At 44.7% G+C, this 15,149-nt stretch overlaps 1 protein-coding gene and 1 long non-coding RNA gene across 2 annotated transcripts in view; one reads left to right on the forward strand and one right to left on the reverse strand.

Annotated features, from left to right (window-relative positions):
- SIPA1L1 (signal induced proliferation associated 1 like 1) overlaps positions 1–15,149 on the reverse strand; it is a 320,297-nt gene that overhangs the window by 294,098 nt on the left and 11,050 nt on the right. The window lies entirely within an intron of this gene.
- Positions 12,076–13,088, forward strand: LOC128351549 (uncharacterized). The gene is made up of 2 exons (XR_008319859.1): positions 12,076–12,305; positions 12,730–13,088. It is a non-coding gene; the product is annotated as an uncharacterized LOC128351549 (long non-coding RNA).

The following is a 15,149-nucleotide window of genomic DNA, read 5'->3' on the forward strand; positions in this document are numbered from 1 at the left end:
TGTCATATAAATTCATGGAGCTGAGTAGAATAGCTTCAGATCTACACCATTTAAATCTGGCCCTGGGAGTGGATAACATACTTGGCTACAACAACTAACAGAGCATTTCAGATGGTGAAATCTATTCCCTTTGCTTTTAAGTGGGTCCCTGCTGTCCTTTTAAGATGATAAGCATGTAATCAGTGCAAGTAAAAGCAATGAAAAACTTTTGTTATCTTTGAGGAGCTCTTTAAAACTGGAGTCCTTTCCGTTGTGTGTGTCCAATAAACATCCCATAATATTTCTTAGTAAGTAAGACATAAGGACAATTTATACAGCTACTTTATACATGTTAACATTGTTGCAAGCCTATGGCAGGGCCAGATTATGGTATGTTGTATTATCCACACACGGCCAGATTATGATATGTTGCTGAGGCTCTAAACTATATCAAACTTAAAAGGCCCCATAGCATTACAGGGGGAAAAATTATTTTAACAAAAAAGACAACAAAAATGGAAATAATGCTTTATTTTTACTTGTAAAAATGCAACAAAATTAATAATCTAACAAAAAGAGTCATCTTGCAATAAGCCTATATGCATTAGGAATACTTTTAAAGGAAAAGGCATCATATAAAACGTGAAATTTAGTCACTTTTTGGTATTTAGAGGCCCCTCATACTGTGAGTCCCTAAGCTGTAGCTTACTTTTGTTTGTGTCTAAATCCAGCACTAGGCTCCTCCAAAAATGGCAGTCACACATCTAGCTCCAACCCCTCCCTTTCATAAAACATTGTAGAACTTCTCCATGTCCCAACATCCTGCTGTGCAGTGTTTCTTTGCCTTCCCCCCAGCGGCAGCCCATGAAGAGCAATGACAAAGCCTTGGGCCTGATCCAGCAAGGCTCTACTGAGGATTTTTTAAAAGTATCAATTATTCTTTTGGGTTACGTATTGGCTTCAAGTGGGTTGCGAGAAAAGAAAAGTTTGAAAGAGGCTGCTGTAGAACCCTCCTGCAAGAATCAGTCAATGAAAAAGTGTAAAGACTTCGTTAGTTGGAGGGAACAACTGTTGCTCCAAAAAGGAGAAAGGCAAGGGAGGAAGCAATTAGTTTTCTCTGTCTTGCTCCCTGGTGTCCAGAGCTTGACTCTTATCATCCAATCTCATCCTACCAGAGAAGAAACTCTGCACAACTGATCCAGTGTGAGTTTTATCCTTCAACTAAAGAGGAATCCTGAATTTAATGTAATGGCCTCCTTTATTTTTATTATTACTATTTTATTTATCATATATTTTTAAACTGCCTGATCTTTACATCTCCTGATATGTACATCTTTATTTCCACAAGTAGTTTAGTATATCTTTATTTCCACAATACCCAACAGTAGCTGAAACTTTTTAAAATGCAAGACCATGGAGGCAATGTGATATTCTTGATCAACTACATATAATTGTTTCTAAAAAGTTCTGGCTTTTAAGTATTTATTGATGTAAACTTTTTTTCTCCCTTTTGTACTTGCATCCTAAATCTGGCATTGCCTCCATGCATTATGATGGCTGTTTCACCAAGGTTACCTGTAACAAACATGTTAAGTGTGGATACAAGTATGGCTATAAAACATGAGAGTTCACACCTAACATATGAGTATTAACAGTGCTTGTTCTTGCCCCACTCCTCCAGGTATATTTAGCTGGAGGCTCGCTTGAAGGTGCTGGAAGAGGGCTGGGAAGGAAGGCAGAGGAGAGGAGCAACACCTGGGGCATGTTGCTGTGATCAACAGTGCTTCTTCTTGAGATGCTCAGTCATATGTACCTCAAAACCCTGACTGAGCCACAGTTCCCAGTTGTGTGCATACAGATCAGTCAGAGTCCTCATAGACATGTACATGTGTGTTTAATGCTGTGTGTCCTCTTGTGTGGTCCACATTTCAGGTACTTAGGAGAGCTGTTGGTTACCATGGCGAACAGAGAAAGCTGGTGCAGAGAAAATGACAGAAGAAGAGCAGTTGGAGCTGAGCATGGATTGGCAGAGAGAGGGAGTTGAGAAATATGTAGTCTGTTTCTGAGAGACCTTGCCTGAGGGCCAAAAGGGAAGGCATTGCCAGTGTGGAGAGAGAGCGCCCAGCTTTTCAAGCTTACAGCAGAGGGAGACCAGAATGGAAATCTGAGGAGATGTTCATTGTTTGCTCTGATTTGAACAGAAGATTGCTGGCCAACTCTTTGTGCCTGTGTGAGGTGCCTACCATCAGAGGGAAATCACCAGTGGGCCCAGCAACAACACCAGGAGTAACAACAGCCAACACTGTGGGATGGACACACACAAAGAGGGAAACAATTGTATTACAGAGTTTGTCATCTGCTTTAGAATTTTAAGTTTAGTGATTAGTTCAATAATTTAGAGCTACCATATTATAGTGACTGTTTAACCAAGTTTTGATTTCTCAGACACGAGCTCGAAACAAAATGCACATGGCTGAAACATTTCGTTGAAACAGTGGTCGACCTCGGTTGTTTCAACGAAACAAACTTGAAATGTTTTGAGTGTTTTGGCCTTTGGGAACAATGGGGAAACTCAAAATACCCCCACTGTCCCCTATGGGTAGCTCCTAGGGACACCAAAGTGGGTTGGATAATAGGGCATGATGGGTGCTACCTACCACCCAACCCACAAAAGAAATGGGAAAGCACCCATCATGCTCTACCACACAAAAACCACTTTGGTGTGTTGTGTGAGCTACCCATAGGGAACAATTGGGTGCTTCGAGTTTCCCCATTGTTCCCTATGGCCGGAATAAGCTGTACCCACAGAGCGCAGTGCACACAAGTTTTGCACTGCAATTTTGCAATGCATTTTGCAACTCTACCTTGAAAACCACTGTAGAAGCACACAGTAAAAGGGAATCTGTCCCCAACACAGAACACACATTTCAAACACAGTCCAAAAATGCCCATAAAAGAACCACTGACCCAGAATCCACTGCCAGCCTCAGTGCCTGCGCTGCAATCACATCATTGGTGCAAGTTGCTCTCTCACACACAATTATGACTCCTAACTTCCTAGCATTGCAACAGCTGCCACAGCAGCACCCTTACTTAGCAGCAAGCATAGCCATAAGATCAACTAGATCAACTTCAGCTACATTTGGACTGAGTACAGCTTGCAATGTAGATTGCAGAGCAGACCAGACCAGAGCAGTGAATGAAGCACAAGCTAGTCTCAAGGCCAGACATGGAGCTTGTCACAGCAATCACCAAGAAATATCAGAGAGAGAGATGCCATTGTCCATTTCTTACCACAACACTATCTCACAAACAAAACAAAACAAGGAACAAAACTAACTCAAGGAAAGCAAGCACCCAAGTTCTGCCTTTATCAATCTGAGATCCAGCAAAACTAGATAGTTACAGCAGCAATAGCACAGCATATTATACTGAGAACTGAGAAAAGAAAACAAAAAAAACCCCAAACCTTCCTTTTCTCACATGGAATGGCTTTCCTCACACGGAGGAAGCTGCCATAAATCTGTCAGGCTAGCCAGACGGAGCATAAAACAGGCAGAGGCAGAAGTAGAATAGCAAAGTCTTATAGGAAGAAATTCTCCAAACCAGGTTCAGTCTGAGTCAAATCCAATCAATCCAACAGAGTCCAAATCGGAGTCCACGGGCAGGATCCAGGGTCCAACCACGGTCAAGGCAATACATGAACACAGCCGATTAGCTCACAGGAAATTGATGTTGCTATCAGCAGGGTAGCTGTGGTGCAGTCATCTTAAACAGGCTGACCCCCGGTGCTGTTAATCAAGAGTTCCTGAGTCAGCAGCTTTGCCTGTTGTTCTACACATGTGTTTCCTTAACTCTTGCTGTCTCTTGGACCAACGCCTCTCCACAACTGAGACTGGTTGCGCCTCCTCCACAAGAGCTGCCTCACCCGGCTCTAACTCATTTTCAACTCCCCGTGCGTCGGACCCACTCTCCTTTTTAACTTCTGGTCCTTGCCCTCCCTCCTCTGCTGTAACTTTCATCCCCTCCTCCAGCTCCTCCTTGATGTCTTCTAGCATGCCCATAACAGAAGCAGAGAAGCAAGAGGCCATCACTTCATCACTTGGAAGGAGGGAGCAGACCTGGATGGAGCTCACTGCCTCCCTCCCATTCCGGATGCAGATGGAGGGTAACAGGGGAAATTCTCCCCTCCTCGCCGCCCCACCCTCCATGCAACTGCCACTGCCGTACCTCGTCCCCCACCCCCCCGGTAAACATCTCCTCCTTAAAGGGGAACTCTCCCCTCCTTGCCCCCCTCCCTGCAGCTAGTGCCGCTGCCGAACAGCAGCATTTTTTTAAAAAAACTGTGCAAAAGGGGGAGGACTTTCTCCTCAGCCCCCACTACCATCGTGATGGGGGGGAGAGGCTCCAAAGCCCTTCAGGTCTGGGCTCCCAAATGACCTGGGTGTGCCACCGGCCATGGGAAAAGTACTGTGAATCAAAGCCCTTCTTTCCCATCCTACCGTGTACTTACCCTATGGCAACAGCATCAGCACTGTTTGTTTGGGTTCCTTCCCACCAATCAGCTGTCTAATCACAACTGTGCTCCACTTGCTAGCTTGATGGAGGCTGCAGAGAAACCCTCAAATAGCTGGAGGGGTGAATGACATCCAGTTCAAGGCTGTCACTTAGATCATGGCAGTGGAACCACATCCAGCCTCCTCAGGAGACTTTAAGTCTTTTGGGAGTTGGGAGAGCCACTGAGCCCATGCATAGCTTGCTGCACTGGCTTCATAAGTTTCCCTGCTAACTTGGCAAAGAGGCACCTTTTAATGTGGTGATTCTCTTTATTTAGCAGGGGGAGAGTAACTGGCCCTATCCACCCCCAGCATAGTACCTCCCGTGACTGTTGCTGGTGTCTATCTTATAATTCATTTTAGATTGTGAGCCCTTTGAGGACAGGGATCCATCTTATTGATTTATTATTTCTCTGTGTAAACCACCCTGAGCCATTTTTGGAAGGGCGGTATAGAATGAATGAATGAATGAATAAGTGGGATGAAAGCAGCTGATGAGGAGGCACCTTTGAATCAGGGAGCCAGAAAGGAGGAGGAGGAGGAGAGAACTAAGGCTGATTTAACCTCTTCCTCTTCACATCTGAGATGTCAGCAACTGGAGAAACGGCTCGTCTCCAGGGTTCCTTCAGGATCTGGGGCTACTGGGGGAGGAAATCTCAGCCAGCTTGCCTTCTTCAGCAGGGCCAATGGAAAACAAAATGGAAAGCTCACATACTCTTCACCCATGAGACAAAGAATTGTTTTTTTTAAAAAACAATATCTTCTTTTCTGCTTTCAGTTCTAAATGACTTGATTTCCTAATTCTGGAAATCAATTCACCCATTCTGTTTAATCCATAACGTCCCTATGGATTTAAACCTGCTGCACATTTAAATGCTGTGTTGTGCTACACTTTATTGATAAACAGGTATTTGGGTTTTAGATCAAAACAATCCTCGAATGCCCAGAGAGCTACAAAAAAAGTTTTGTGGGCAGGGGGTTGTGGCAAGTGATAATCACTAAATTTGATTTCTTAACACAGTGTTTTAAATTTCTACAGCAGGCCTGCTCAACTTTGGACCTCCTGCAGATGTTGGCCTACAGCTCCCATAATCCCTGGCTATTGGCCACTGTGGCTGGGGATTATGGGAGTTGTAGTCCAAAAACAGCTGTGGGGGGCAATGTTGAGCAGGCCTAATCTACAATCATCCCTTGCTAAACATGATTTTAGCAACTGCGGTTTTGAGTATATGTAAATAGGAAATTGTGACAGGTCTTGCCAACCGGAAGCTGAATATCCGCAGTTGGTGAGGTTTCTTCGTGATTTGGGTGGGAGTGGGGTTCAGTGATTTTGGAGGGTTCCGAGGTTCAATTTGCTCATTCCTCATTCCTTGGTGAACCTTGCTGACCCTTGCTGACCTTGTTGTCCCTTGCCAATTTATAATGCCTTTGAGTACTTTTGTGAGATTCAGCAAATTTCCAGAAGTTCGATCTGCTCATTCTTCTTGATGACTCTTGGCAAGATTACAGGGGGTTTTTTTGGTGATTTTTTTTAACAATTTCTTTTTGTATTTTTCCTTTGTTTTTAGGTCTTTTTGTAGTTGTGGTTCCCCTAACCCCCTGTTTCCCATAGACTTTAATGCATCGCCAACTGCGAATTTGTCAATGGAAAGGTTTTGCCAGAATGGAACCCAAGCCAAGGAGGCTGAGGTGGGGTGAGAACTTGCTGGCATTTTGTCCAGGAGGAAACCTGGAATGAATCTGCTGGCATTGTGCCCAGGTCTGCCCTAGAACTCCAAACTGTTTGCCTGCCTTGGCATTGGATTTCCAGTCTGAGTCCGACCTTCCCCATTTGAGTGTTCAGCCCTCTCAATCTAAGGGGAAAGTATACATTGCTCTTTCTTCTCCTCCTTCTTCTCCTTCGCCTTCTCCTCCTCTCTCACTCTTCCTTTTTTCCAATCCTACTTTTGTCTTCTGCACTGTAGCGTGGCTTAGGTCACCCCCTGCTCCCCCCACCATTGAAACAGCTCTACTCTTACACCAAATCTAGCAGCTAATATTTAATACATGACTGAGATGTTTGCTTTCAACAAATTCTATTTTTTTCTTTTGAAAAACCTGAGCCTCTGTTTGCTCTGTTTGGGGGTACTTTACAGTGACACTTCATTATCTGGAGCTGATACAAAGTTATGCATAATGCTCGCTGGTTGGGTGCTAGTTAATATGGGCCCTCTTTACAGGATGGATAGCTGTCTGATTCCTCGGTTGGTCAGATTAGACTCAGGGTTCCTTTAGCACCTGAGTACTAAGTGCAAGGGTCCTGAAGCCTGCAGGGTTCCTTTAGCACCTGAGTACTGAGTTAGCACCCCAACTTTGAAGAGTAATTTCCTCAGCATTGATCCATATCCCTGTCTTGGACATGAAAACTAGCTGCACACATGTACGTATACTACTATGAATATTTACTACTATGAATATTTATATACTGCTCTTCAACCAAAGTTCACAAAGCAGTTTGCACAGAAAAATAAATAATATATAACTAAGCTGGTCCCCTTTCCCCAAAGGGCTCACAATCTAAAAATAAACATAAAATAGACACCAGCTACAGTCACTGGAGGGGGATGGATAGGGCCAATTGCTCTTCCCCTGCTAATTATAGGAGAATCACTACTTTAAAAGGACTCTCTTTGCTCAGTTAGCAGGGGTCTGTATAGTACACACTGGTCCAAGCAAATGTGATAATACATATGCCATTACAAGTGGTGCTTGTATACACTTTATAGAAGAGGCCGCTGCCAGATTTGGGAGTCAGAACTAGAAGTGCATGAGCTTCTTCCACATTTGTTTCCAAGGAGTAACAGGTATGTATGTATGTATGTATGTATGTATGTATGTTTGTATGTACCAAGTGATGAGCATCGGGAACTGCCTCTTCCATTTGAATGAAGAAGGTCTTTCAGAAGCTCCTCTAGAGAGGACATTCTGTGTGTGCACAGAAGCCACTATATCACCTGCCTATATACAGGTAGGTGCAAATGAAAAAGAGCCACATTCAAACAGTTCTGTGCTGGTGCAAGGGTACATTACAGTTACGTTCTCCATGTATCTATAGGACAAGGCTAGTAGCGCTAAGTGTGCCATTTTGCAAGTCCTTCAAAAAAGACCTGCTAGTAACTATATATCTCAAAGAACCCTACACCTGGCCTTGCAGTAGGTTATTCTTCAACAGGCTGTTCACTGTAGTGTTCCAAGAGGAGCTGATGCAAGTAGGAAACAGGAACTCCTCATCAATAAACAATCATGCTCTAATTTTGGCATGGAGGAAGAAAGGTTGATTGAAAGCTGGCAAGAAAATTAAACAGGGAGATTTTATTCATTCTTAGACATGCATAAAATGCTTTCACACATCAATAACACTGAGACAGAAACGACCACCGTAAAAATCATTCACTGAGGTTGCCCCACAGAGTGTTCAATTTTCTGCCCTGAAATTATATTCTGCAGTAATTTTTCTGCGACACCTAATCCTTCATGCAGCCTGATCCTATGCATGTTTACTCCGAAGTAAATTGAATGGGACTTTCTCCTTAGTGGATGTGCATAGGGTTGCCAGATCAGAGGATATGGAGTCATATGTCAAAACATATTCTGGGGCCAACACCAGATTCCACATTTTCTTCCTTGCCTGCACTTGCACAAGCAGTTCAATGGCAGCCTTGTAAGGGTTCTTCTGTTTTACTAATCTCATGCCATTATAATATGTGCCATTGTAATACATACATCCTCATTTTGAACAATCAGATAGAAATGTACATTTCTTCACTTTTGGGGATGTTGCCTTTCAGTTCACACACATGGGTTCATTGTCCTAGCAATCTGCATTTTAGCAAACCCACAGTATGCTTGAACACCAGATCCTTGTAGTTATGAGTTGCAAGTAACATCAGCATCAGGTCCAAGCAAAGTCGAGATAGAACCATTGCCGCCTGAGAAATCCTTCTACATGGGTCAATAGTCCCGAGGGCTATACCAGGCATTCTCAGAAGATGAAGCCAGAGTGAGTTGCCAGGAATCAGTTATTTTATTTTTTCTGATTGGGCTCCTATGTTTTTGACAGGCAGACATCCAACTGGCAAGAACAGTTTCCTGTTCTTGTATGTCGATTGAAAGAAATACTGTATTTAAATGCACAGCCATTATAAGCAAACAGCCTTTAACAGGAAAAATCAGCCAGTGTAGATGTCCTGTAAGTAGGACTGTGAACTAGGGACTTTAACAGAGGACATGCGACTATTGCATTAGGAGGAACAGAGACTATTTTCAGGACCAAACAACTTTTTTTGCATGTGTTGTGGTGTCTGAAGTTCTGGGGAGCAAATAGAACATTTGTCTGCTCAGAACACTTTGCTCTCATGAGCAGCTTCTCTTCCTCTGTCTCCTTACCTTTCCTACTGACCATCCATCCAATCGGTAAGCCAGAGGGGAGGTTCTGCTTCACTGGCAGGTTGCAGAGACACATTGTGCACGAGCACGGATAGGTGGGCCCAACAGGTGCAGCGTGCTTCCTTCATGTGATGGCGGTGAGAAATTAGCAGTTACCTAACTAACTTTATCCAGTTAGCAGTTACCCCTTTTCAAGTGGTGAATCTCTTCTATTTATCATGGAGAGAGCAACTGGCCCTATCCAACCGCAGCACAGCATTCCTTCAGTGGCTGATGCTGGTATTACCTTGTATTTCTTTTTAGATTGTGAGACCTTTGGGGACAGGGGAACATCTTATTATTTATATTTCTTTGAAAACTACTGTGAAGCCTTCTGTTGAAAAGCTGTATATTATTTATTTATTTATTTATTTATTTATTTATTTATATTTTATATGCCGCTCTTCCTCCAAGGAGCCCAGAGCAGTGTACTACATACTTGAGTTTCTCCTCACAACAACCCTGTGAAGTAGGTTAGGCTGAGAGAGAAGTGACTGGTCCAGAGTCACCCAGCAAGTATCATGGCTGAATGGGGATTTGAACTCAGGTCTCCCCGGTCCTAGTCCAGCACTCTAACCACTACACCACGCTGGCATAGAAACATATAAATGTTTGTAGTCATAGAGAACAAAAGATGAGTGGGAGACTGTGCATGTACCACTGTGCCAGCATGCAAGGAGGCTGGCTTGGTAGCTAGCTGGCTGCCCTGCCTTAAGCCAAGCAGTGAAGTTGCTGACCTGGCAGGGGAGAGCAGCCCGGATGAGGAGGATAGAGGACTGTGGATAGGGATGTGCATGAACCAGTTAGGAGGTCCTTTTCTGGACCTCTGAACTGGTCCAGCGGTCCGGTGGTTCAGCCGGTTCGGCAGCAGGGGGATTACCTTTAACGAGCATGGAGGGTGCTCTCCCTGACCCTCACATTTCCCCTGCTGGTGCTGTCTCCAAAATTGCTTGTGCGGGGCCACAGTGAACCCTCTTGCCACCCCAGTCAGCGTCAGACCAGAAGTGTCTGGTGCGTGTGACAGACCAGCCACTTCTGGTCTGACACCGACTGGGACAGCAAGAGGGTTGATTGCCACCCCATGCCAGTGATTTTGCAGACAGCACCAGTGGGCAAAATGCGGCGGGGGTGGGGGAAGCACCCTCCCTGCTCCTTAAAGGTAACCCCCACCACTGCCAAACCAGCCATCTGCTGGTTTGTGCACATCCCTAAACCTAACCAGGTAAGGAATTTGCAGTTAAGAAGCAGGGTCTTGAGAACTCTGCACCTAGACAGCAGACTGAGCAGACATACAGCTCACCTGGTCATCAGCTTCACAGTGGTGAGCTGTATTTATTCTCAAATTATCCAATTTTTAATCAAAATATGCTTATATAATAAGAATAAAGATATGCAAATTTGATGCAAAGTGGAGACTTTTTGGAGACATTTTTGGTGAAAAGCCACTTCTCTTTCCACCTTTTTGGTGATGGATATCGACTTTTTTCACCATCTGGACTTGGGGACCCTATCTGTAAGAAGCACCTGGAAATGAGTGTGCTTCCTCCAGCATACTCACTGGTCTAAAAACAAGCAAAGAAAATGAAATGGAAACCTGCTACAAACTGCAGCTACCTGCTTCTCTGTTCCAATTTTGTGCTGTTTTAATGGAATCTGTTCCCCAAGGTCCTGTAACACTGCAGTGGCTTTTCAGCAGCATATAGGTTTTGGCCATTTCTTCTACCATTCAATTACAGGTGGTAGACAGTTATTGGACACAGCCCTTATTCAAGGAAAATCCCCTCTGGGGTGATATCTGCTCCCTTTCTACCATCTGAACAGTGTTAAAATGGAGCAAAGTAAAATGTAGTGAAATCAATTCCTTAAAATGGTAAAATTAGAGCATAATTTCAGGAGAGGACAAGATAATTCCATTAGTTTTATTTTACATGAGCCCTATTGCAGCACACAAACCCAGCTGAAAGCAGGAACCCAAGTAGACAGCTCTTCCACAAGGGGAAATGCCCCATTCCTCTCCCAACACTATATCACATAATCCCCCAACATTATTGCCGCATTCGCACGTAATGCGAACTGGAGTTGCAGGGGCCAGAGGTTTCCCTACCGTTACATCTGAATGCGTGCAACTCTGGTCCCACTTGTCCAGCAACCCAAGCTCGTGCTCTGCAGACTCCAGTTTGAACCCTCAGTTTGTAGTGAGTTTTGCTGCTCATGATCGGGATTCCAGCTGTGGAGGATGTCATCTGAATGCAGCACTGGAGGCTGCTGTCATGTGTATAACATCACTGGAGGGGGAGAGAATGTTTACTTTATCCCAGAAACACGTTTCACTCAGCAAAGGGAACCCTATGGTCCTAGGCTGTTGCTAGGCCAAGCATTGTTCCAACGAGTAAAAAATGAAGAAAAGGGATTCTGTTTCCCCTAATATCTCCTTTATTGCTAATAACAAAAAGAATAACAGCAGCAGAACACGGTCATTGACATAAAGAAAAGGCACACACTTGAGTAGAAGTCTTCAGTTTAAAAAATACAGTAGCAAGTAGCCCCCCCCCCCCCGCCGCCATGAGGGTCTGCTAAAATAGCTTTTCAAGTTGACTTCTCCATCCTAGATGTTTCCAGTCCCTGTCAGGATCTCCTCAGATCTTTTCCCTTCTGCCCCAAGAATCCTGTTCTCAGGCCTTGGTTAAAGGGTTTCACTCTCACTTTCCCTCCTCCCAACTCAAAACAAGAATTCAGGTGCGGAGGATCTCATGTTCGGTCTTGTTTTGACTGGGAGTGTAGGCCATGCACAGATTGTGCAACAACATGTACTGTTTTCAGCAAAAACAGGGCTGTGCATAAACAGCCCGAAATGGTCTTTCCTGAATCAAGATGGCTCTGCTCAGGCCCTTTTGCCAATTTAAGTTCAGACACCCACTGAAAATTGAGTGCTGTCCATAACACTGCATTCAGTGAAACCGGAGCTGAGGGAGGAAGTTCCTCCCTCTCTCTGGGCATGATTGGCTGTGCAGGCTGCCCTTCAGCAAGAACGAAGCCTGCACTGCCAGTTCCCCCTCCTCTCTGCAGTCTCCCTGACTGCAGGGACCATGGTCTCCATTTCGTCCACATGCAGACAGGAGAGTGTATATGTGTGTGTGTGTGTGTGTGTTGGGGGGTGGGATCAGAACCATTGGATCCACGGTTCCACATTATGTGCAAATGTGGCCTCTGACATATGTGAATGTGACCTCTATCTGCTCCAAAGGATACCCTGACACTCACCATCAGCTTTGGAGGGAGGCCTAAGCAGCTGCAGATAACAGAATGGTCAGAAAAGTCCCCATGTGCTCACTGAGGTCTTGGGCATGACCCTTTTGACCCTGGCAAAACTATTGTTTCTTTGTGTGCCACAAAAATACATGGGTGTTCAGAGAACACAACGGGCATATCCGTATTATCTAGCATTTTACTTTATTTTCATGAGAACTTTGCAGACTTGTTTCAGCTAAGGCTTCAACAATCCAGGCAGGGCTGGGCTGGGTGCACTGAAAGGGCAGTGGGGTGTATGTGGGGAGGGCGCCAGCTTTTGAGCAGAATGGTTACTTAAGGGTGGGAGTATTCATTGCTGCTGAGTGCTGCAGGGTGCAGGAGCACCCCACAGGTGGGGCGCACCGGGAATATGCCCTGTTGCCCTGTGGGCCAGTCTGAGCCTGAATCCAGGGGGCCATAACTTTATCTGTCTTCATTCCAGGCAGGAAATTGTGGTTGAAGACTGACCCCTGACAACTGCACTGCGGTGCTGGCATTTCAGCATCCGTTTGCCTTCACTGCATGCATGTTAGGAGAGAGAAGCATTATGTGGCTCAGATTCAAAGAAGTGCAAGTGGAGATCTATCTGGGCAGCAGGGCTTCGAGCTACAAACCCACACAATGTAGAGCTGGACTGTATGTAGCAAAGGGCCATTATCTTTATAATGAGTGTTTGAAATTCAGATACAAACTATGGGGCTTGTACTCATCCCTAGTTATAATTATATAATGGACTAATTTGTAATTTGCGTTCTGCCTTTTGATAAAAAATTTAATTAAAGCGTGTTTGATTGAATCAGCCATTAACTCCCCCTGGGACTGAGTTTGCTTTATTCCATTGATTCTCTGGTTTTAAATGCATCCCTGTTACTACTACAGAAATATTATCGTGAAATACTTGGGGAAGACTCAGCAAGCTCATGCACTCGAACAAAATGGAACCAAACTCCACAAATTAGCAGTTTAGAAGAGCCACAGCTTTTCTCAAGGAACAATATTTTTGTCGTCTTATGATTGCAGAAGGCTTTGCTATCATTAAAGCTCATCTCCCCCGCAGCGCCTCTCCATTTGGTCCTAAAGCAGGAGGAGATATAACGAGGGAGAGGAGTCTCACTTCTCGCAACCCGTCAGCACACTCCTTGCATTAAAATGCGAAATCAGCTTTGGTTAGTTGGAACCTCTGCTCTCGTATCATCTGTTTGCAGAAGTTCGTTACTTAATTCCCATTCATATCGCCTCTGCAGAGAATAACAGGCTGATGACATTTCAGCTAATCATAATCTTCCCCTTCTGTGACAGCCTGCCAGCAGCCTTTTGGAAAATAAACTTGTAGGATTGTTTTAAAAGAAGGATTTTTCTCATCTCGAAGAGGGGAAAAAACTGACAAGATGACTTTGTGAGACTATTTAACCAGTTTCTTATTACTCCTTCTCAGTCTTGTGTTTTTTGTGTGATATCAAAATTTGCTTGGCATTATTCCTCACCACTGTCACTCTTAAAATAATGCTTCTACTTTTGCCGTAGTGTGCATAATGGCAAAACCCCCACACCACTCAATCTCTAATGCATCGATTCTTGGAACAGATGAGTAAAATAACTACGTAAAAAGATATTTGATTGCAATGCTTCTCTATTTTATAACTGATTTAGTTAGTGTACCACCCAACTGGCCAATGCTCTCAGGATAGTTTACAAGAAAAATAAGAAGAAAATACAATATCATGACTCAGGATTGAAAGAATTACTATATTGTATGATAGTATGCAGGATATGGCCTCTCTACTAGGGTTTTCTCAGGGAAAGTGGTGGTAGTGATGCTATAGCAATCAGTGAACCACCAAGACAATCTCACCCCCTCAAGAGCTTCCATGGGTGGTGGTGGTGGAGATGTTACTGTCTCCTTGCATTCAAATTATTAAACCCCGTTGCTAGGACATTATAATCTTTCCCTCTTAATGGCTACCACAACTGTTACACATGTGTTGTGTGGATGACAGTGGCACTAGTGCCACAGACACTTATCAGGCAAAGAGACAGTGTGGCAAAGTGATTAGACTAGGAGCAGAGAAGCCTCAAAGGAAATCTCATGAAGCCACCTCGGGCCAGTCACCATCTTTGGCCTAAACAATGCCAACCAACAGTGTTGTGAGGATAAAAATGTGGGGGAACCTTCTATGCCACTCCAAGCTCCTTGGAAGAAGGGTGGGAGAAAAGTGTAGGCAATCATAATGGAGCCACTGACTTTATTATTGTTTGCTTAACTAGCACCATTGATGTGCAGGACACTTTGCAAAGTACAAGTGGACAGACTCTTGCCCCAAGGAACTTGCAATCTAAAATTCAACACAAGAGAGACAAAAGAGGAGTGTAGAAAGATGGAGGCAAGGGTAAACAGGGAAGAATATGCATCTATTTATGTGGTGGGCCGTTTAAGATGGTCCGCCCCCGGAGGCTTATGGATCCGCTTGGATTTCAGACGGCCCTCGGGGAGTTTCCAGTGTCCAGAGCTGGTGACCCTGTCGAGGCCTTGGTTGATCTCTGGAATGGAGAGATGGCCCGGGCTGTTGACACGGTTGCCCCCAAGCGCCCTCTCCGGCTTGGTGGAGCCCGTTCTGCTCCTTGGTTTTCCTCAGAGCTCAGGGTGATGAAGCAACTCGGACGACGGCTGGAGCGACGCTGGAGGAAGAGTCGTCACGAATCCGATTGAACACGGGCTAGAACCCATTTTAGGGACTATGCCGTGGCGGTGGGGGCGGCGAAGAAACTTTTTTCTCCGCCTCCATTGCGTCTGCTCAGTGCAGGCAAACAGAGCTGTTTCGTGTGGTGAAAACCTTGCTCCACACATCCCCCCGGACAATGGGA

This window comes from Hemicordylus capensis, chromosome 1 (genome assembly GCF_027244095.1).
Source record: "Hemicordylus capensis ecotype Gifberg chromosome 1, rHemCap1.1.pri, whole genome shotgun sequence".
Classification (NCBI taxonomy): Eukaryota; Metazoa; Chordata; class Lepidosauria; order Squamata; family Cordylidae; genus Hemicordylus; species Hemicordylus capensis.